This window comes from Nipponia nippon, unplaced genomic scaffold, assembly GCF_047370975.1.
Source record: "Nipponia nippon isolate SJK-2023a ecotype South Korea unplaced genomic scaffold, ASM4737097v1 scaffold_1, whole genome shotgun sequence".
In the NCBI taxonomy this organism is placed as follows: Eukaryota; Metazoa; Chordata; class Aves; order Pelecaniformes; family Threskiornithidae; genus Nipponia; species Nipponia nippon.
In genome coordinates this window covers 147096296-147118666 of record NW_028262290.1, presented here as the reverse complement: position 1 = coordinate 147118666, position 22371 = coordinate 147096296, and the positions used below count along the sequence as shown (strand labels likewise).

Genomic DNA, 22371 nt, shown 5'->3' with positions numbered 1-22371 from the left:
ATTCAGATTTGGGAACACATGTAGGGGGAGACGCATAACTAGAGCATGTTACCTAGACCATTTATGAAACCTTTCTTTGACCATCTATCCTGTTCTTAAACTCCATCTGTTGAAAATAGTGTGAGCAGACTCAACTGTATTTGAGAGCATGGAAATGAAGTAATGAGACTCTTGAGGGTTTTTTTTCTATATAGGAAATCATATACTTACCTAGCACTAAATTGCATATTCATGTAGCACTGTTTACACTGTTCTTGCCTTGCACATGACTATGAAGCTGGGAGGAATTACTAAAAGCTCATTCTCATACTGATAAAGCTCTTTAAAGCAAGTACTGAAAAAGTTTATTTCTAAAATTATTTTTGTTTTCTCACTGAATGTTTGTACTCCCAGATCAGATCTTCTTTCAGGTTGTTAAGAGGGGATAAGTAGCTTAATTTACTTAGCTCGAGCTTCTGATTTTTTTTTCTTCTTTATCTGTCACCAAAAATTGACTGGAAAAAGTGTTCTATGTATGCTTGTTAGGAATTAAAGGAAATTTAGAGGGAATGTTACCATGGGCTTCCTTCTAGGTTGCATTATTTTGTGGCCTGCATATGTTGTTAAGCTATGGCTTTGCAGCCGTTTAACCCTCTGCTTTCCTGTTGGGCTACCTATTATGTGGAGCTGGAAGAAAAAAGAGCAACTTATTAGAGGACATGTTTTGTTACATCTGATCTAGTTCTGTCTTTTCTGCAAATATTCATGCAAGAATATATGTATTTACTGTTTCTGGAATCATTCTGTTGATGAATTGTTGCCAAGTAATTTCTCTCCCAGTGGGATTTCTCTCATATTCTTGGTTCTGATTTGATTTTACGTGATTCGTAACACACTGTTTTCATGAGAGTTCATTGTTTATGTGAATAATGTTGTTGTTACATGAAAATCTTGGCCCTTGAGAAATGAATGGGAGATTTATCGTTGTCTTCAGTGGGACCAGGATTATAATTCCTTTTGGTTTACAGATTGCTCATCTTCTTCCACTGGAATCTCCTCTTCGTTCCATATCATTATTTGACTCATTCATCTCTGAAGATAGAGTTCCAAGTTCTACCTCAATGAGGGGTGAATACTTTTGACCTTTTGATATTTGCTTGCTCTGTAAAGGGGAGATAAAGGTGGAGAACGACAGTGCCTGATCTCTTCCAGCTGGACCAGATGTATGGATAGAAAATCATGTTTCTCATTATTTTTGTTTTTCATGTTATCATGCAGCACTTCTTGGCATTTGGGTGTTTTTGATATTGCAGGAGCACCTGGCTTGGTTTTACTAAAGCAGGAGTAGTAAAAACTATTTTTGTGCACAGAGCTTGGGAATCTTAAATAACATGGATCTCCTGCGTTTGCTACACTTTTTATCCTTAAATTAGGATTATTAAAAATACCGTCAAACAAAAGTATACATAAGCATTGTTTTTACACAATTTATTGGTAGATGCTGGAAACATAGTAGTGACCTTTTTTCTCAGTTGTTGAACTGTAGGCTGTGGTCATCTTGTACTGAACTCTTATCTGGTTAAAATGCAGTTTGTGTTTTTATTTTTCTCAGCCTGGGCCATCAAAGCACTGTGTTTCATAGATAGGATATTGATAACCGACTGAGCTTTTTAATCATGAAGGTTTTATTTGAAAGCTGGCTGTGGAACAACAATATAAAATAACTTTAAATCCACAAAGGAGGTCTCTCTGCTTTATAACATTAAAAGGCAAAATGCTATACAAATGCTAAATTATTATTTTGTTAGTTTAAAAAGTATAGTTTTGACAATTAAATCTTAGTCATCTTATAATCTTGCACATTTTGTAATTGCCGGCTAGCCTGCCACCTGCTCTCTTCTGCCTTGAATCTTCCCGCATCTGTGCTGCTTTGAAATTTGAGTATGCTTTTTCTTTAGTAGCAAATAACATGGTGCTTGTTCTAATCAGACGTCATATGACGGATTACCTGAATACAGTTTCCAGGCTTTTAAAAAATGTTAATTCCTTAAGCAAGCAGTTTGTATCTTAGCAGGATTAAGGTGCTGTGTAAACCAGATGTTTTAATAAATTGGTCTTCACGGGGAAGGGTTTTTCTGTTTTAGTGTGCTACCTGAGGTCATCTAGTTTTGAAATAACTTAATTTTCTTTTTCTAAGCAGTGAAACAAATACAGTATCTGAAAAGTGTGTCTGTATTCTAAATCTCTTTTATTCCTGGGACAGGTACAAGTAGGCAACTAGCAGTCCAAGGTTCCTCATGGTGTCCTGCTAGTGTGCCTCGACCCTGACCCAGGGGGACTGCTGTAGGTCGAGAAAGTAAATCACGCTGTGTGCCCATTGAATTTAAGGCTCTATATTGAGACTGCCAGCAACCATACCTGTTAATGTCAGTTATGAAGCTATTCACTAGGAGCTAGTCTAAGCTCATAATACATTTTAACCTGAGCTCCAAACTCTCATCAAATGGTGATGACTTTGAGTCACTATTGATCTGGGCCATATTGAATTTACTAATCCTGAGGTGAAAATCTCAGTATTCTATTACCAAACTCTTAAGCAATGTAGTGTCACTGAAAAGATGCTTCATTTAAAAAAAAAAAAAAACACGCGAAAATATGCATTAGGGTGGTACTGAAAGTGTTAAGTCAGAAGACTCCAGGCTTTCCTGTGGTTTATTATGCTTTGTGTCACTGTAAATGTTGCAGGCTCAGCCTGAGTAGAATATTGGATTTTGCATTTTAAAATAACTCTACAGTTTGCCCTATAGGTAACTCCTACAGTTACTGTATTTACATTAGAGTTATCAGTGTTAATGAAAAAGCTACTTTTGTCCTACACACATACACATTTTAAAAATAGGTGTTTAAGTCTACCTACGTAATATGCTCGGGCTGCTGCCTGAGGTCAGTGAACAGGTACAGAACAATGTATACAAGTTTCTTCTGTGCAGCAGAATGATATTGATAAAATAACGATCGTAGCAGTTAGGACAGTGTGGAGAAGGCACTCTTTTGTTACATACTGTGTTTGTGAGATAGGGAGCAGGACTTGATTTACCAAAACAGTAGATGGGCATCTTGGTTATTCTAAAACATTTGTGCAATTTTTTTTGTCCCTAGCATACATATTAGTGATTCTGTTCCTCTTCCTCTTTGCCAGCCACAAAGTCAGTCAGCCTAATGAACAAAAGAAAACTAGAAAAACTTTGAATTTTTCAAGTATTGTACTTAACAGCCAATGTTTTTGTTGGTTTTATGGCTAATCTTTTTGTTTCTTTATGTGACCGTTGAACCAGAGCACTCTATTTATAGCAAATTAGTGTATTTAGCATATTTCTAGCCAATTGGTGTATTTTTAATTTCATTTAGAAACAACAGATTTATGTACTCTTTGAATCATTTCTCCTTAAATGCAGACAATAACCTTCTTTTCAGGCTTCTGTCTTAAATATTTAAGCCTCTATGGACTTTACTTTGGACTTGAATAGCTTTAAGGAGAGAATAAATGTGATTTAAAAAAAAAAAATATTATTTTTAATTATTGAGTTTTCCTTGGAGAGGATGACCCACATCTTTAAATCTGGAATAAGACCTCTCTGCTTTTGAGCTGTGAATATCAAATCATTAGGGTCAGAAATCTAATTTCATCTGCAGTATTAAACATGCAATGCTTTTAATCCTCAGCTTTTCTTAAGGAAGAATAAAGTTACAGGATGATGACGATACATTCTTTGACTAGCATCTCAAGTTAGTGTTTTCAGTGTTATGGCAGATATACATCGAAGGACAAATGGTATTTGTAAATACAAAGTGAAAAAAATAAATTCTAGCCATGGATTCAGGGAAAATCGTTGTTATGACTGGGACAAATGCCAGAAATCGTAAGCACTTGAACCAAGAGTTATGGAGTTTTGCCTAAAATAGGTTAGGAATATAAAAAGACTGTGAATAAACACTAACTGAACAACTGCTCTGTAAGAACGTGGAATTTATGCATTTCCTTTTCTGCCTTTCTCTCTTTGACCTATTAGTTAGGTTGGATAGATTAACAAAGCATAGGAAACTTTATTTATTTATTCTTGTATTTATAGAAAGTAACTGTGTTTATAGAATACGTAATTCAGTAATATTCTGCTCTCAAATGTGCCATGCTCAGGCTGGCTAGACCTAGTTTGGGTGGAGATGTGGTGTAACCTATGCAAGCAGGAAAATCATGCTGTGAGCCTTCAAGGAGAATATTAAAAAGCATCTGAATGATATAGAGAAATTATTTGATATGACAGCCAGGGAAAAAGCTTTTTGGAAACAGTATGTTTCACAGCGCAACCAAAATTCAGTCTAGATTGCAAAGGAAACAAACAGCCAAAATATATATTTCTCTAAGGAAATTTCCTAAAGATAGTAACAATATGTTATAGAAACTTACACACCAGATAAAAAAATTAGCCATGCATATGTATTGAATTAAGGCCAAACAGTTGACATTTGCCTGATATTTCCTGATCTTGATCGAGTTTTTAAACTTTCTGTCTAATTAAGTATAGTAGCATAGGTTCTTGTCTTGTACAGACAAGAAGAATAATACACTGATTTCAACACCATGCTATAGATGCTGTGGTGTCAAATTCTAGCTTTCAGTAGTTTTTCAACTGAATCTGTATTCCAGAAGTGATTGATGTGACTTGCTGCCATAATTCAGTCTGACTAGTTTTACATGTGTGTTTTCCATATGTATTCCTCAGTTTTTTGAGTCTGTCAGTTGAAAACTACCCAAGAGCTCAAGTTAATTGCGCAAAGTGTTAATCTGTGTGGCCGAACACACGGGGTTTTTAAAATGTGGTTCTGTTTCTGCACTGGGCAGCACTATAACCTCTGTTTAGACATCTGCCTGGGTCCAAACTAGGGCTTCTGTTATATTAACTTTTATAACTCCGGTTGGACTTCTTAATTTACCTCAGGTCTCGAGTCCTGTTTCATTTCTGAGATTGACATGATAGTTGTCTATCACAGAAAAAATAGTAGTTGACATAAGAGAAACCTTGTACCTGTGAGGAGGAACAGGAACTCAATCTTTCCCAGTCAGCCGGTGAAAATCTGACTCTCTTCATTGGGAGTGTCTCTTCTGTCCTGACGCTGATAGCCATTTTACATAAATTTGCAAGAAGCTGTGCAGTGCCTTTGTAAATATTAGTCTTCATTGCAGTGGTTTTGTGTTCCTCTCAGCCTGGGAGAGGTGTAGAAAAACATGCGATGGGACTGCTCCGATTTAGCCCAGTTGGGGTCAGGGGCTGGTGGAAATCCTGATTTTCCTTGGCAGTGCTCCCTCCCTGTCACCCCCCAAAACAAAGTCACTCCTGTCTCAACTACGAAAGGCAGAGTAGAGAAGCAGCAGGAAGAGACTGTAGTTGCACATACGTGGGGTAGAAGCTGGAGGAAGATGTGAAAGCTGGTTAATCACTGTGACCTTGCCTCACTTGCTCCTGCCCATCTGATGGAAGGGAGAGAGAACAGTCCAGCGTTAACACAGTGTATCCTTGGAATTAAGCCAATAAATGAGAGGCAAGGATGGTAAATATCCCCGCAATGGGATTTTCACAGGATCCACAACTTAGGGATCAGAAAGAATTTGCCATTTATGGCACCAACTTCTGTAGTGCAATTCACTGCTGCTCTTTCCAGCTTTTTAATGGGAATTTGAAAAGCGCGGACTGTTGCAAAGTAGTTACTTTTCTTGGTGTGAGTTTAGCTGTCTTTAAATTGGAGAATGAAGTTAGCTTCTAATAAATCTAGTTTTAATGTATAGATGTAAATAAATATAGATGTTTATATCGTGTTTTCCAGAGAAACCAATTAAAACCTGGTTAGATTCAGCATCTTACCTTCTTTCACAGTGCACAGTGCTGCTGCTTTCCTTTCCCTCCTGAGGCCATGATTATAGTGGGGTTTGGTCAAATTTATTTATAGAAACTGCCCAGAAACTATAATGTAGGGTGAACCCCAGCAGCTAAAAATAAACTGAACAATTTGAGCCCCAGGGCTCAGTGCTGGGGCCAGTTCTGTTTAATATCTTTATCAAAGATCTGGATGAGGGGATCGAGTGCACCCTCAGCAAGTTTGCAGATGACACCAAGTTGGGTGGAAGTGTTGATCTGCTGGAGGGCAGGAAGGCCCTACAAAGGGATCTGGACAGGCTGGATCGATGGGCCGAGGCCAATTGTATGAGGTTCAACAAGGGTCAGTGCTGGGTCCTGCACTTGGGTCACAACAACCCCATGCAACGCTACAGGCTGGGGGAGGAGTGGCTGGAGAGCTACCTGGCGGAAAAGGACCTGGGGGTGTCGGTCGAGAGCCAGCTGAATGTGAGCCAGCCGTGTGCCCAGGTGGCCAAGAAGGCAATAGCATCCTGGCTTGTATCAGGAATAATGTGGCCAGCAGGACCAGGGAGGTGATAGTGCCCCTGTACTTGGCACTGGTGAGGCCACACCTCGAGTACTGTGTTCAGGTTTGGGCCCTTCACTACAAGAAGGACATGGAGGTGCTGGAGCGTGTCCAAAGAAGGGCAATGAGGCTGGTGAAGAGTCTGGAGACCAAGCCATACGAGGAGCGGCTGAGGGAGCTGGGGTTGTTTAGTCTGGAGAAGAGGAAGCTCAGGGGAGACCTTATCACTCAACAACTACCTGAAAGGAGGTTATAGCAAGGTGGGGGTCGGTCTCTTTTCCCAAGTAGCAAGTGATAGGATGAGAGAAAATGGCCTCAAGTTGCACCAGGGAAGGTTTAGGTTGGATATTAGGAAAAATTTCTTCACCAAAAGGGTCGTCAAGCATTGGAACAGGCTGCCCAGGGAAGTGGTTAAGTCGGGATTTAAATCCCTGGAGGTATTTAAAAGCTGTGTAGATGTGGTGCTTAGGGACATGGTTTAGTGGGTGACTTTGCAGTGCTAGGTTAACGGTTGAACTTGATGATCTTAAGGGTCTTTTTCAATGTAAATTATTGTAAGTTGTCCCTGGGGAGGTTTAGATTGTATATTAGGAAAAACTTCTTCACTGAAAGGGTTGTCAGGCACTGGAACAGGCTGCCCAGGGAAGTGGTTGAGTCCCCATCCCTGGAGGTATTTAAAAGATGTGTAGATGTGGTGCTTAGGGACATGGTTTAGTGGTGGACTTGGCAATGTTATGTTTACAGTAGGACTCGATGATCTTAAGGGTCTTTTCCAATCTAAATGATTCTATGATTCTATGTTTGGCTTTTGTTTTCCCAGTAAAGATAAATATGTTAATCCTGCCTTGCCAAGGATTGACTTAATACTACTGACGTAAGCATTTTGCCACTTAGGAATTGTCAGAGAATCTCAATCTAGTTATTAGCCATTTTCTGTATAGTTTTTGACAGGCAGGATGCAGTCTTGAAAAGATCACCTTTAGTCTTCAAACCTTCAGTTCAGCACACTTGAGCATGCATTTGCGTTCCATTTGAATGAATAGTTGTGTCCATATTTGAAGTTACGTACGCTTTGAATTGGGATGCAAATTACTTGGCCTGAACCATTCTTTATAAAATGCTGCTGGATAATGTATTATTTACCTAAACCTGCAAAAGAGGAGAGCACTCTTAATGATGGCACAATATGAGAAATGGTACATTGCAGTTGAGATTTGTTTGTCATATTGGTGATGGTGCTTCCCATAATTTCCCAAAGGCAGAATTTCTTAAATACAGTGACTATCCTTGAGATGCAAATTGTGAAGGAGTGGAGGTTCTCGCATCGTTTGCAATTGAGTACTAGGGGAATATCTGTGTTTTGCTGCAGCCCTCGGACTTTCACAAAGTAAGCATGCATGACAGCGTGCATTTACTTACAAAAGTAGCAGGTTTGATGTGTTGTATAGCATCAAGATTTTTTACATAGGCCTCTTCAGGGAACATCAGCATTCTGACCATCCAAAGTTCTCCTAGTGGTGTTCTCTTTTTAATCATGAGATAAACTGTATGCCTGGATTTATTATTTTGTTAAAACACACGCACATGAACACAGAAAACATAATACTTCAATTTTTACTATTTACTAGGTGATACTTGTAATTCACACTGTAAATCTGCATTGGAACAGCTCTATAAAGAATATATTGTCAACAGAGAACCTAGATAGTAAGTTAGTAACTTCTAGTGTGTGTGTGTGTGTGTGTTTGGTTTTTTTAACTACGCTGGTCTTGACTGGATACCTACCAGTATCAGCAATATTTCACTGCCTTGGGATTTTTCTTTATTGTCCTTGCTTGGAAGACTTGCCCAGGAATGAGAAAGTGAGCACGGGAAGAATGACACTGACTTTAATGGTACATTTTCAAATGGCCACAAATCATGGGAGGGAAAAGCTGTGCATATGAGAAAAGCAAAGGCTACCTTTGATTTTTAATTAGCCCAGACTTTGTGGTTATATTTGGGAATTTGACAGGCAGATTCAACATTTATATGTTAAGCAGTTTTAGTGTTGCCCTTATTTTCAATTACGCATATACTATTTCATGATAATTAACACTTTTGATATTTGGCGTTCTTTTGGAAGTGCAGTTGCTTGAGGTTGCCATCACAGATCTGTGTTTTATGAATTCATGAAAACTTCTCAGATTTTTTTTTTGTCCCCCTCAGTCCCCCTGATGTTACTACATGACAACTTGGACCACTGGAACACAGAACTGAAAATCTAGTTTAGTATGGGCCATGTTCATGACATTTTCCAGGTAGCCCATTTAGGGTCCTACATGCATATGCATATTGTTTCTGATTCCTACAGGCATATTCTGGTGGGATAGTAGAAATTTTTTTTTGTTTTCTTTTTTTTTTTTTTTCTTCCCTTTGTGGCCAAAATTCACAGCTGCCTTGAGCCATGTCAAAATATCTGTTAGGTTGCAGGCTAGATACCATTCTGTATTTCTGTTCTCTACCAAAGAGAACTTGTATATTGAAACCAAATCTCTAAGTTTTGATATTCTGCTTAGCGGATTTTTATCATCTTTGGACATTTTGTCCATTTGGAGGAGGGTTCTGGATTTTTCCTTTTGTTTTAACGTACTGATAGACCTAACTTGATGAGCCATACTTAGTATAGAAGAAATATTTCAGTGTCACTGGTGGAGGTAATTGCTCTGTAATTGTGCAGTATGTTTGGGCATTTTGGGGATGCAGACTACCTCTTGCATTCGAGTTAAAAATTAAGAGATCAGAATATTCAGGCTGTTTTAGGGAATAACTGATGGCAGAGCAAGATAGCATTGCCAGTGAAATAATTTAGTTGCATATGATGTGGGAGGAGGAATGTTATTCACACATTAACTGTGGTGTTGAAATAATTCTGATGGATATAGTTGAAACGATATTATGAAGGAAGGCAAGGGACAACAAAACAAAAACTGATTTTGGATAAGCTATTTAAGGTGAATGAAGGTAGGAGAAACAGGTTGCCAGCAATAGACAAACGTAAAAAAGAAAAAACAAACCATACAACAACAACAAAAAATAAATCCAAAAGTTACTGAGATAGAGATCTTATCTTACCATAAAGTGTGCCAGGAAGCAAGACAGAAAAGCTGGACAAAGGACAGAAGATGACAGCACTGTGGAGCAGTCAGTCAGCAGGATTAGCAGTGTAGTAATATCTTGTTCATTATGACACAGTCTGTGAGATTGAGGGTGCTTCAGTGTATTGAATGTTTTTTCATACCACATTAATGTTTTCAAAATACCCATAACATGCCATGTTATACTGAAGTGGACTAAAGAAGAATATACAGCCCAATATAGAACAGCCTAGTGCCGTTAAATATTTGACACTTGCTTAGTTTGCTTAGTATTTCATGAGACAAATAATAACCTTGCAAGGAAAAACACTCCTTACTAATAAAGACTAATCATACGCTTTAATGTATCTGCATGCCTTTGGGCTCATCTTCTCTAGCGAATTTAACAGCATGGCCAAAGATTTTTAATGTATCAAGTAATTATGGAAAAAGTTACCACCTGCAGTCTGTTGAGGATTTACTACCCTATGCACTTATTTATTGAAGTTTATGAAAGTTACAAAATTCTTTTCCTGAAGAATTAATTGACCTATGTACTCTAGAAGATTTTCAATTTCATGTTCTCTATCAAATGGTAATACTTTTCAAACTGCATTTAAAAATCCAAATAGAGTGGTGTTTTGAGGGAGAATTAAACGAAAAACATTTATTCCTTTTCTTTGGGAATTTCTCTCCACATTAATGTATCACAGGCCAAACCTAATTACCTCTTCAACCTATAGTTTATTTGATCTACATGCCTGAGTGTCCTACAATCAAATTTACTGAAGAGCTTCTCACTTTTTTCTGCATTAAAACAATTGCCTTGAAGCAGCTAACAATTAAAAAATAAATGAGTTAACACTTTCTGCTAAGTGCTACCATTTAAGTTGTAATATGCAATTAAAAACTACATTTTAATTTCTGTTCAATTACATTGACTTAAGTAGTAATTTTAGTGTTATATTTATGAACCATTTAATTGTGACATTTTTCCTCTGGCTTGCGCGATGGAAAAGTAGATTCAATTTTGAGAATGCAGCAAGAAATAACCTTTTTGCCCCCATGATTTTCTGGAATGACAAACAGAAAAAGACAAAATTAGCTGGGCTCTGTGTAAATATGACAAAAAAATTTAATTTCAAAAGCCATAAAAATATGTTGTCATTTGAATTATTTTTCATATTTTTGAAAACTATTTACTTCATAGGAGGAATATTCAGATTGCTTTATGGTAATGTAGGTAGGTATTTGAAACATTCCTGCATGTATTTGGTCATGTTAATGGCTATAGGTTAAAGAAAGCTTCATATTTGAGTTGATGTATTGCAAATAACTAGTTAATGTATTTTTATGTTAATACTAGAGGGAACTTGCTATGGAACAAGCTCCATATTAGAATGGATTAGGATTTTTTTCTTCCCCCTCTGAACCCAGCTCCCTCCAGGTCCTTTTAGCATGCTGAAAATCACTGTTTGAAGCATTCTCTAACTTCCAGCCTAAACTTATGGTAAATTAACACCTGAGTGCTCATGTCCCACTTCTGTGATGTGTTAGCCTGTTATGTTTGTGTAACTGGGTGTAGGGGTGTGAACAGGATCAGAAAACCATTCTAGAGTAAACAAAACAAAACCTGGCCTAAAAAGCCTGGTTATTTGGTTTTTTATTTTCTAAAGCTAGATCTCTGTGTTTCTGGACAGACCTTATTTCATCCATTTGGTACTATGTTTTGCTTTTTTTGATCACTGAATAACACTGGAAGTTTATAGTCACCCTTCTGCCAGTAAATGTGGCTCTCTTTATGTCACTTCCAGTTGATGAGCTTCCAACTTGTATATACATTGGAAGGATCATGCACTTTATTTAATGTGTTATGAGATTATGATGATCCAGTGATGAGATGATCCCTTTTGTATTAAGAGATGTTTGTTTCAGGAAAATTTATATCTTAGGGCTGGAATGAACCTTAAGACATCTAGTTGTGTTTCCTCTTGTTAAGTAAGTTCAGTTGTTGCAGTGACCTGTGCTTTAATTAGATGCTGAATGTACCTCATTTTGGTGACGACACAGCAGCTTCGCTACCAAGAAGGGTTCTTAGTATCTTTTAATTAGACCATTGCTGGAGAAGTCATCCCAGAACAGTCTTTCAATTCCTGTCCCATCCTCATATACACGTCTTCCATGTAGCAATGTCAGCATGACTGGTGGATCTGCTTAAGAAAGGAGGAAGAGTATAATGTAAGAAAAACTTTTTGTTCTGGGATTTTCGAAGTTTGATGTGAGTGGTCTAGCAGGAGAAGGATGGCAATAAATTATGTGGTGAGTATGTACTGAGAGATGTACTGGGAGAACTGTAGCTCCTGAAACGTCGTCCCTCATACCATAGGAAGGATGACCTCTGAAAACAAAACTCAAATTTACTACAATTGCAACAGCAGATTATAAGAGGCTCTGTCTCCATGTATATGATGTGACTGCATGGAGGAGCTGTGGGATTTTGGATGCATTTCTACACTGACTTTGATAGGTACCTTTTTTTTTTCCTCAAGCCATGTAGAATTTTAAGAAGTATAACCTTGAAAAACCTTTCATCTTTGTTAATGATTTCCTAATCTATAAATTACTTATAATTTCACCCAAATTCAACTGTTTTAACAGGGCTTTGTGATTCAGGATACAAGAATGTGATTCAGGATACAAGAACGGGCACAAATGTGAGTGTCCCTCTGAACATCAGGAAACACTTTTTTACTGTGAGAGTGACAGAGCACTGGCACAAGTTGCCCAGGGAGGTTGTGGAATCTCCCTCCTTGGAGACAGATATTTAAAAGCTGTTTGGTCATGGTCCTCAGCAACTGGCTCTAGGTGGCCCTGCTTGAGCAAAGTGTTGGACCAGATGACCTCCAGAGGTCCCCTCCAACCTCAACCATTCTGTGATTCTGTACTGTTAACTTGTATGCATTCACTCGTAGACTTTAACTCCATTCTCAAAGAATGCAAGGGTAATGTCAGTTTTAATTGACTAAAAGAAAGTATTCTGAGAGGAACATCTTATTCATCAAATATAAGTTATGTCTTTCCTGATCAAGGAAAACTGAAATAGAAATTGTTCTTCAAAACACCTCTCATTAAAGAAGGCCGGGGGTAGGAAGTTCATTAGTTAATCTAGGCTTCTGATACTATTTGAGGACTGTGTAGGGAGTAATTTTTCTCTAACTTTAAATGAGGACATTTACGCTCTAATAACTTTGTTCTTGGTTTTGTGTCCTTTTCATATATGCTCATTTTATCTGTGTTTTATGGAATTGTCATTTTTATCTGTGATCTCTTTGAACCTTTGTGATCATGAAAGGGCTTCAGTATTCAGTGAAGGCAACCAATGCATGCTGCTGTTTAAAAGAGGTGACAATAACGTCTTTAGAATGTAGACATCCATGGAAGATTTTCCTTTTTAAGCTAGTCAAAAAAAGAAAAAATGTGAGTAAGTTTTTTCAGAAGTGCCTAAATAACTGAGGGAGTAACTTTTAATTAGAAGTCAATAACTTTTACCTAAAATTATAATTGGTTAGTGTAGGAAATCCAACGGATTTGTTTTGTTATACCCAATAGATAACAATTTTAAAATTTATTTCTTGTGGAGGTAGATTTGCAGACTACTGTATTGCTAGCAGAGTTTTACTTTAAATCTGGTATTTGTGCTGTTGTAACCAACAACAGTAATTGTAGATGCTGGTAATCTTCTACTCCTGTAGTTTTGAGGGGAGATCACCAAAGAATTCTTCCCCAAAACTTCTCCTAAATACAAACCAGGATGTTGTAATTTGTTACTTCATAATTCTTTGGTGGGTTTACAGTGGCTGGCTGCCAGGTGCCCACGCAGCCACTCTCACTCCCTCCCCTCAACAGGACTGGATGAAAAAGCTCGTAGGTCAAGGTAAAGGCATGGAGATCAAGTAATGAATTACTGTCACAGACAAAACAGACTCGACTTGGGGACAATTAATTTATTGCCAGTTAAAATAGAGTTGGATGGTGAGACACAAAGACAAAACCTAAAACACCTTCTTCCCACTCCCGGTGAAGCTGAAGGCTCAACTTCACTCCTTCTTTCCCAGTTCCTCTACCTGCTCCCAGTGGTGCAGAGGGGATAGAGTATGGGGGGGTTTGGTCAGCCTGTAACAGTTCCTCACTGCCGCTCCTTCCTTCTCACACTTTTCCCTGTTCCAGCATGGGTCCTCCACAGGCTGCAGTCCTTCAGAATAAACCTGCTCCAGCATGGGTCCTCCACAGGTCATGGTGCTTTGAGGGCATATCCACCCGCTCCAGTGTGGTGTCCTCCACAGGCTGCAGTGTGGATATCTGCTCCAGCGTGGTCTTCTCCATGGGCTGCCAGGGAATCTCTGCTCTGGTGCCTGGAGCACCTTCTCCCCCTCCTTCTCTGACCTTGGTGTCTGCAGGGCTGTTTCGCGCACTTTATTTCACTCCTCACGTTGCTGTGCAGCATTTTGCCCCTTCTTAAATATGTTTCCCCAGAGGTGCCACCAGCTTGGCTGACGGGCTCAGCTGTCTCCAGCAGTGGGTCTGTTGAAGCTGGCTGTGTCCAAGATGGGGCAGCCCCTCACCTCCTTCCAGAGAGGCCACCCTGGCTACCAAAATCTTGCCACAGACACCTGATAAAAAATTCTCACTTTTCCTATTGTATTTCTAAAGATTTTTACAATAAAATACTGAAATGTTTTCACTCTTTTTACCTCTCCTGTTTTTCCAGGTGATGTAGCTTTAACCAGATGATTGTTTATATCAATGACTAGTCATTAACAAGTCATTATTTTAGAGCAATTTCAGCTCTACTGGCAAGAAAATATCTTTATTAAAGTAATTTAGAGATGTTTTTTGAGGTGTTCTTGTTCTGCAAAACCTGAAAATTACTGCACAGCATTGCTTTCCCCTACAGATTCTTTATGAAGAACTGGAGAACTTTCAAAGAAAGTATAAAAAACCTCTCTTGGCTCTGAATTCTCAAAGTAGGAATAAATAATGAGTAGGGAAGGGGAGGAAAGATGAGCTCTGAACGGCTTTTTGTAATTTGGGGATTTACATGAAAAAAGGTGGAAAATAGACATAAATAAAATCTGTAGACATTACTCAAGGGTTGGAAATGGTATCTACTGATACTTGGAGAGTGACCTTTTAACTTAGCAGGTGCCTTCATGGGAGAAAATACTTGTTATTAAAGGGCCACTCAGTCTGGGAGAAAGATGCAGAAGGGCCAATAGCTAGAAGTGAAAGGCAGAGACGTTGGAATGAATGTAGTATAATAGCAATCATCTTGTGAGTATATAGCTCATCCAGTGCTTCATTTCTAAGTCACTGTTTGCCACCTTTTCTGTCAGATGACTGAGTACTACTGTTTTTTGAGTATCTGCAACTTTCTGAATATAATCATAACTTTAAAAAATTGTCTTACTGCTTCATGTAGCTGGTTCTTAACGTGATTTATAGTTACTTCTCATCTTCCTCCCCCGCATTTGTGTGTCTGTTAGAGCACAGATTTTTTCAGTCTTAAGGTGTGGCATATTCTAAGTGTAGGAATAGCCTGGCAGCACCATGTAATACTGCCAAAGGTGGCGGTGGGAGAATCTGTTATTCACTCAGGCTCCCTGCTGAGGTTAAGTAAGCAATATATATATATATATATATATATATATATATATGTACATATAGATGCACAGGTTAACAATGAGAAAGCTGAATAATAATTCCTTTTTGACCTGCATTAACTGTGAAATGTACTTGTAAATAAAGATTTTAGTTGATGTTTCTGAATAGATGGCAACTGTTTTTGCTTTCCCAAAAACATAGGGGAGCTGTTATATTGACATTATACAGTTACGGACATATTGGCATTTTGATTTTTAATACGCTTAAACTCTCAAAGTAAACTTACATTTTTTGTGTGTGTTTGTGTGTTTAAGAACCATCTGTTGACATGCAGTTAGGATGCGTTAACAGACTGATTGAAGTTTAAAAAAAAAGTCAAAATTGTGAATAATCAATATGGTAGCCAGTGGAAGAATCTCAAATATACCCATTTTACTGGAATTAAGTTATTCTTGTCTCAGACTAAAAAGTGAAGATAGCTGCTTAATTGCAGGGAAAAAGCTTCAGAAAGGGACAGGCTTATGCAAAAGAGCATAAGATTTGCAAGTTAAATGTAAATCCAAAATAAGGTAAGCCCAAGAACAAAAAATTACTACTTTTTTCCAAAGCAAATAGATGAAGGAACACTGCCAAGGATTTTGTTGTAGTAGTAGATGATCAAAATACAAAGCAGTTTCAAGAAGATGCTAGGGCTAAAAGTCCTTTTCACCCATGTTTACTACAAAGGAGTTTAGGGAGTTTTTGACATCATGTATTGAAGGCAAGTGGGGAGGGAGTGTTTTAGATTGAAGCATTCATCTGAGGTTGATAAATAAAAAATTGCTTGGAACAATGGTCTTCACCATCAGTTGACCTAAAAAGAACTCTAATATTAAATCCATTTAATACTGCTGTTAATATCTTAGCAATTACTTAAATGAGCCTTGAAATGAGAGATGGAAATGGGATACCAATTTCTGAGCTTCATTGAGGATTCTGGGAAGTACAGACTGGTTAGCATGAATTCCATCCTGGGTAATTTTTTGAAATTATGAAATGAATGATGCTATTAGATGCACCAATTTTAAAGTAATAGTAAAAATTCAGTGTGAATGTAAAGAAAAGTTATGCCTTATTATTAGAGCTTTACAGTGTACTTGGATTTTATAAAGCTTTTGACAGGTTCTGTCAGCAAGACTTCTTATAGAGACAGAGTAATGATAAGATGAAAGGGAAGATCTTTAGAGTAATGCTTAGTTAAAGACCAGGAAACATACATTTTTGTTATTGCAAAATGCCACTAGAGGAGTTTCATGTATATCTGCAAGGATCTGTTCAGTACTGGAAATGGTCTGTAATGTGGGGAATTGCAAGGGATGATGCGGAATTAGTCAGAGCAGTACTAATTGAAATGTCTGCGAAATCCCCATTCTGAAACAGGCAAGGTCTAGAAAAATCTCTCCTGAGGAGTCCTGGCTTTTCTTACAGACTCTCCTACTGCAGAAAAATTGTCTTCAACTGTGTGTTTAGAAATTAAAGAAACCACACTGCCTACTGGTAGTGTGTTTTGGGTGGGGTTTTTTTGGGTGGGGTTTGTGTGGTTTGGGGTTTGTTGTTTTGTTTTGGTTTTGTTTTTTTTTTTTTTTTCTTTCTCCCTCCTATATTATGTATAGAGCCATAGAGCAGGGCAGAAATATATTGGATAGAGAAATGAGAAGGCAGCAGGGTATAGTGAGAAGTGAGAAACTGAATGTGTGTAGAAAGCCAGCTTATAATGTTGAGTAAGAGCAAAAATGGGATGAGGAGAGCAGACAATTTATTTCATCATTGGCTTTGTAACAGAAATGGATTCAGCTTCATGCTTAGGAAATCCTTAATCTGGGTTGAGGGCAGCTGTGAGGGAAAGAATTGCTCTGTCTTAGAACATTTGCTGCTGCACATAGTAGAAGACCTGACACTGAGGTAGGTGAAACTTCATGCTTCTCCTCTTAGGTTCTCACTCTTCTCCAAGAGCTGTTGTCTACTTACATTATGTATATTGTTTAATATTTTAATGCTTTTAATGCTGAGGGCATTCCTGTGTGAGGAATAGTATAAACAAAAATGATTATGGTTAGGTTATTATCTTGACAAGCTTATGATATAAGTGAAGATAATTAGTTGTATCTTCATATTTACATGTAGTTGCTTTGAAAAATTCTAAAATTAATCTCTAATGTTCTTTTAGACCTATGTAATATATTGTTTAAGATTAAATTATTTAAGTTACTGGGACCAGAGGATATGCAACAAAGAGTTCAAAGAAAATTTAAGGATTAAATAATTCAACTAACTGTTTATTTTCTTGGGTGCCTGAGGACTGAAATGGCAAATGTGGCATTCTATTTATTTATTAAGTTGTCAGTGGAATTCAGGGACCTTTACAGACCTGTACATCGACATCTCTTTAGGGAAAACTATTAAAAACTGAAATAAAGAATAGAATTAGTGAGCAGCATGTAAATATGACATGCATGGAGTCCTGAACATTGCTTCTATAAAGGGAAGTCCTGCCTTAAACCCTCCGGTTGTCTTTGAAGGATTAACAAATATGCAGGGAGAAGGTGATCTGATTGATAAAGTCCGCTTGATTTTTCCAGAAGGGTTTAACAGGGCTTGTAGGCTTTTAAGGAAAGAAAGCAGTCATGGGATAAGAGGAAGGTTATTTTCCCAGATAAATAATTAGTTAAAAGATGGGAAATGGTGGGTAGAAATAAATAGCTCTTTCAGTAGAGCAAGGTTAGCAGTGGAGTTAGGCTGGGCTTCTGCTAGGAACTGTGCTGCTCAGTGTATTCATGTAGTACAGTGAACGTGATAATATGGTAAAAAGGTGAGATTTGAGGTGAGAGAGTTTATCAATGATAGTATTATTTGGAATACTGAAAATGAGAACAGACACTGAAGAACTGCAGAGTGATCTTATGAGTTTGACTGCTTGGGCAATAAATGGCAGGAAAACTTCCCAGTATGTAAATACGAAGGGATGCAAATGTTGATATAGTGGATGACTGTCCTAACTTCATGCACAAGATGAGGAGTTCTGAGCTGGCCGTGATCCTTGAGGAGTGAGATCTGAGGAGTTATCAGTGCTGGAATAGAGCAAGCCAGAAGAATCCTTATTCCACTGTATAAATTTATTATTAATCCTGCTGTGTTCAGTTGGGTACCTCATTTCAAAGAGGTTGGTTATAACGGAATTGCAGGTGGTTTAGAAAAAGGCATCATGGGCAGTATTATGCACAGCATGGCTTTTACATGAGAAACCAGCTGACTAGACTAGGAGTCTTTAGCCAGGAAGAGACAACTTACAGGGAATACTATAAATGGGTATTTTGAACAAAGTTTTAAGTGACATGGAAGTCAGTAGACATAGACTATTTGCTGGTTCTTCACTTAAAGCCAAGAGCTAGGTGTCATCAAAGTTAGCAGGAGCCAGGTTCAAAACCAACAAAATAAGGTGGTTCCTTGTATAATGGGTAGCAGATGTGTGCAACTCCATGAAGATGATGTTGCAAATCCAGAAAGTTTACATAGTTTCAGGGGATACTGGAAAAAACATTGAAAGAGAGATTCATTGAGGCTTACTAAATAAATAGAAGATATCAGCCTGGAGAAATTCCTTGAGCTGAAAATAATTTGAGTTAGGGAAGATATTAGGGGAAATACATGTAACCTATATGCTTGCATTTCTCTTAGTATCTGCATGTGGTCCCTGTTTTTTCAAAGCAGAGTGGGACTGGAAAGGATGAATGATAAATATAGTCCTTCTTGTTATCACAAAGTATGCAGTAAAGTGTTCTGCAGCTGTGCTCCCCGAGCAGAAATGATGAGCTCGCTGGCCTACCTTGACCATTGAGCTGTCCTTACACTTTTGTTGGCTCAATTAATAAAAATTGTACTGGTGGAAATGGGATTTGAGTTATGGCTTTGAAGGAACAAAGGGTTATGTGAACATGTTGTGGCTTTGAATATGAGTTCAGATCATTAATACCCTTTAGCAGATCTTTAGAGCTTCACAACAGATCTTTAGAACTGTAGAAGATCCTCTGTGCTCAGCCACAGCTGGATCACAATGCCGGATGTGTATTAGACTTGATAAAACAAGACTGACTTCAGACTTCTTGTAGGTAAAGCAAGAAATTGTAAGAATATGGAAGAATAATGTAAGAAAAATAAGACATTATGGGCAAGGAATTAAATCAGGAGTACTTTTACATTCTGTTCTTACAGTTACTGGATAGAAACACCACCTTCTTGTAGGTTAAATGTATCCTGAATTGCAAAACTGTCTGGGATTTTACTAGGACCCATGTTCTACAAACGTTTGCACAGGTATTTTTAAGTCGATGCTGCCTCATGGTTTATTTGCAAGATCATGGACTAGACATGCTCAAATCAGTGAATCACCAAAATTAGGTGAAGCATAGCACAAAGTCCTAGCCAGATTGAAAATATTATCCAAACTTCCATACAACAGTGATTTTAATTGAATCTACAGTACATTGATGATGAGAAGAAGTGGTCTAAAGCTAAAATTGAATCTAAAAAAATCCAATTATCTCATATTGTCAAGTCAATATAAATAGCTTTTAAAGTTTCTTTACAAACTCTCAAATACTAGCCACTTCCCGATTTTATCAATAAAAGGGTATATAGTTTTATACTTATTAATGTTAACAGGTCTAAACAAGTCAGACTGTTTTCTTGAAAAGGAATGCTTTATCGTCTAAAAATTAGCTTTTAATGTAATTGAAAATAGAGTTGCTCATATTTAAAAAAATCCTAATAGTGTCAAACTCTGTCATGCTGAAAGAGGTGGTATGGAACTGCTAAGTGCAGATACACATGTAAGAGTGATGATAAACAATAACCCGCATTCATATTTCTTTTCTATAGAAGGTGCATAGTGGTTTGGGTGAACTAATCCTTCAATATTGCCAGCTACGTATGATAAACCATGTTAAAGGATTATTATTTATGGGAATGCTGTCAATTTTTTATATCTACACTTGTAGTTTATTTTCATTTTAAAGACTGTAGACCACAACTCTGTACTTTTAATTTTGTATTCAGTATGGGGAGTTAATCCCAGAATGGGGCTTTTTTGATGCAAAATCTGAATGCTTGTGCAGTAACAACAGCTGTCCCCTCACCATGTGGTGTCTTCCATCGCTTTACTGTAGAGATGAATTTTGGCCCAGTGTTTCAGTAATATTGGACACACATGGTTTTAGGTGACAAAGCAGTATGTTTATGCATTCATTTGACTCTCGCAGTTACAGTTGGCTACAGATTAGAACGGGGAGAATACATTCACACCATGGCCACCCTCATAGCTGCTTGTAGTAGTTGGATCACAGTAGGCGCTGTTGCATCTAAAGACACAATTAACTGTTGCTGAGGAATTGCAAATTCACAAAAGCTCTTTACAGCTTCAGTGGTTGAGAGTGGATTTTCTAAAAGCTTTCTCAAAGATTTTCCAAATCTATAAGTGTTTTAGATCTTCACATTCTAAAATTACTGTCAGCTTGAAATAAGATTAACAAGTTGATATTTTAATGTAGCTAACAAATTCTTGTGCTGTGAATTAACTATATAATTAGCTACAGATCTACAGAATGATTGTAGTTTTGTCTGTTATTTAGGAACTTACGACTTCTGTAATATTTGCAAATGGTTAGTAAAGTTTTGAGCACACAGGAAAATCAAAGCTCACTGAAACAGTCTGAAAATAAAACTTACCAGGAAGCTTCTGATGCGTGTACATCACTGAAAAGCTCATCTTGATTTCCATGTGTAATTGCTTAGATATGCTTTGGATATGGTAAGAGAGAATAGCTGTGAATTTACTTAAAAAAAAAAAACAAAACAACCCCAAAACCCAAAAACAACAACAACAAAAAACCAACAACAAAATCCCCCCAAACCAGCAAAAATCCCCACAAAGTTTTAATACAAATTAAATAGAAAATTACAGTAAACTGCCTATTAAGGCTAATTTTGAGGTATGATTTTTGAACAAAAGGCTTTTAACCAAAAATCTTAGCAGAATTAATTATTTAAATTAGTGATGAAAATTTTTATAAGTAGAACATTAAGCACCCCAAATCTTCCCTTCTAAAAATCTCTGAGAAATATTTTAGTATGAAATATATATATATATATGGAGTATAATATAATAAAGAAGTATATGGAGCGTATTAACTTGTTTAATACAATAAAAGCAATAAGGTTACTGTGTAATGTTGAGATTTCCTATGTGTTTATCATTTCTTCTGTAGGCCAGAGTGTAATTGTGTGATAATGCATGTAATGTATGTGCGAGATCTCTCACATACGCACGCGTTATTTAAGCGTCTTGCGTTTGCATCAGCATAGATAATTCATTTTATACTTGTATTAAAAACTATCCGAATATGAATGTCTGAGGCTTTCAGCATTGAATAAAGGACTACATGGATCCAAACTAGGACGATTGATGAAATCCTTGCTACTATTGACTATTATTTACTGTCTTTTAAGTGGCAGGTTGTATTTATGCCAATTTATCTGCTTCAGGGAACACTCTTGATAGCAGAACAAAGTGAATAAAAGTAGTTTGCTTTGCAAATGAATGCAAATGGTGGAGCCTTTCGGGAAGCCCTTTAACAGGAGCAATGCACTTTGATTATGAGTGAAGCTGCCATTTGGACATGGTGAAAAGAGCACGCTTGAACCATTGATTGGGGGAGACAGTAAAAAGTCAGGAAGGGCCCCGTTAAGCTCGCAGTGCGGCAGGCGGATGTCAGCGTGGTTAGAGCACAGTGGGAGAATGACAGGCGGGATTAGTGTCAGGGAGAAGCTTTGCTGTGGTTGTGGAGATGGTCCCTGGGGTCACTCACCTCTGACTGTTGTTCTGTGCTGATGGCTCTGTAATGCAAACTGCTTGATATGTGCCTGTTCATTATCGGAAATGGTGATTAGAAGAGGTATGTCATAATGGATTCCTTAAAAATAAATAAAATGGCAAACTGCTGATGGTAACAAAGATTCGGCTCTGCAGTCGTTGCCAAAGATGCTGCAAACGCCAAAGACGGACACTGCCTCTTGCCTTCTGAGGCCAGCGCGATTTCATGCCTTA

The 22371-nt window shown here is 37.7% G+C and overlaps 1 protein-coding gene across 2 annotated transcripts in view; it reads left to right on the top strand.

Annotated features, from left to right (window-relative positions):
• The window catches only part of DNAJC1 (DnaJ heat shock protein family (Hsp40) member C1), a 112387-nt gene that overhangs the window by 72608 nt on the left and 17408 nt on the right, over nucleotides 1–22371 (top strand). The window lies entirely within an intron of this gene.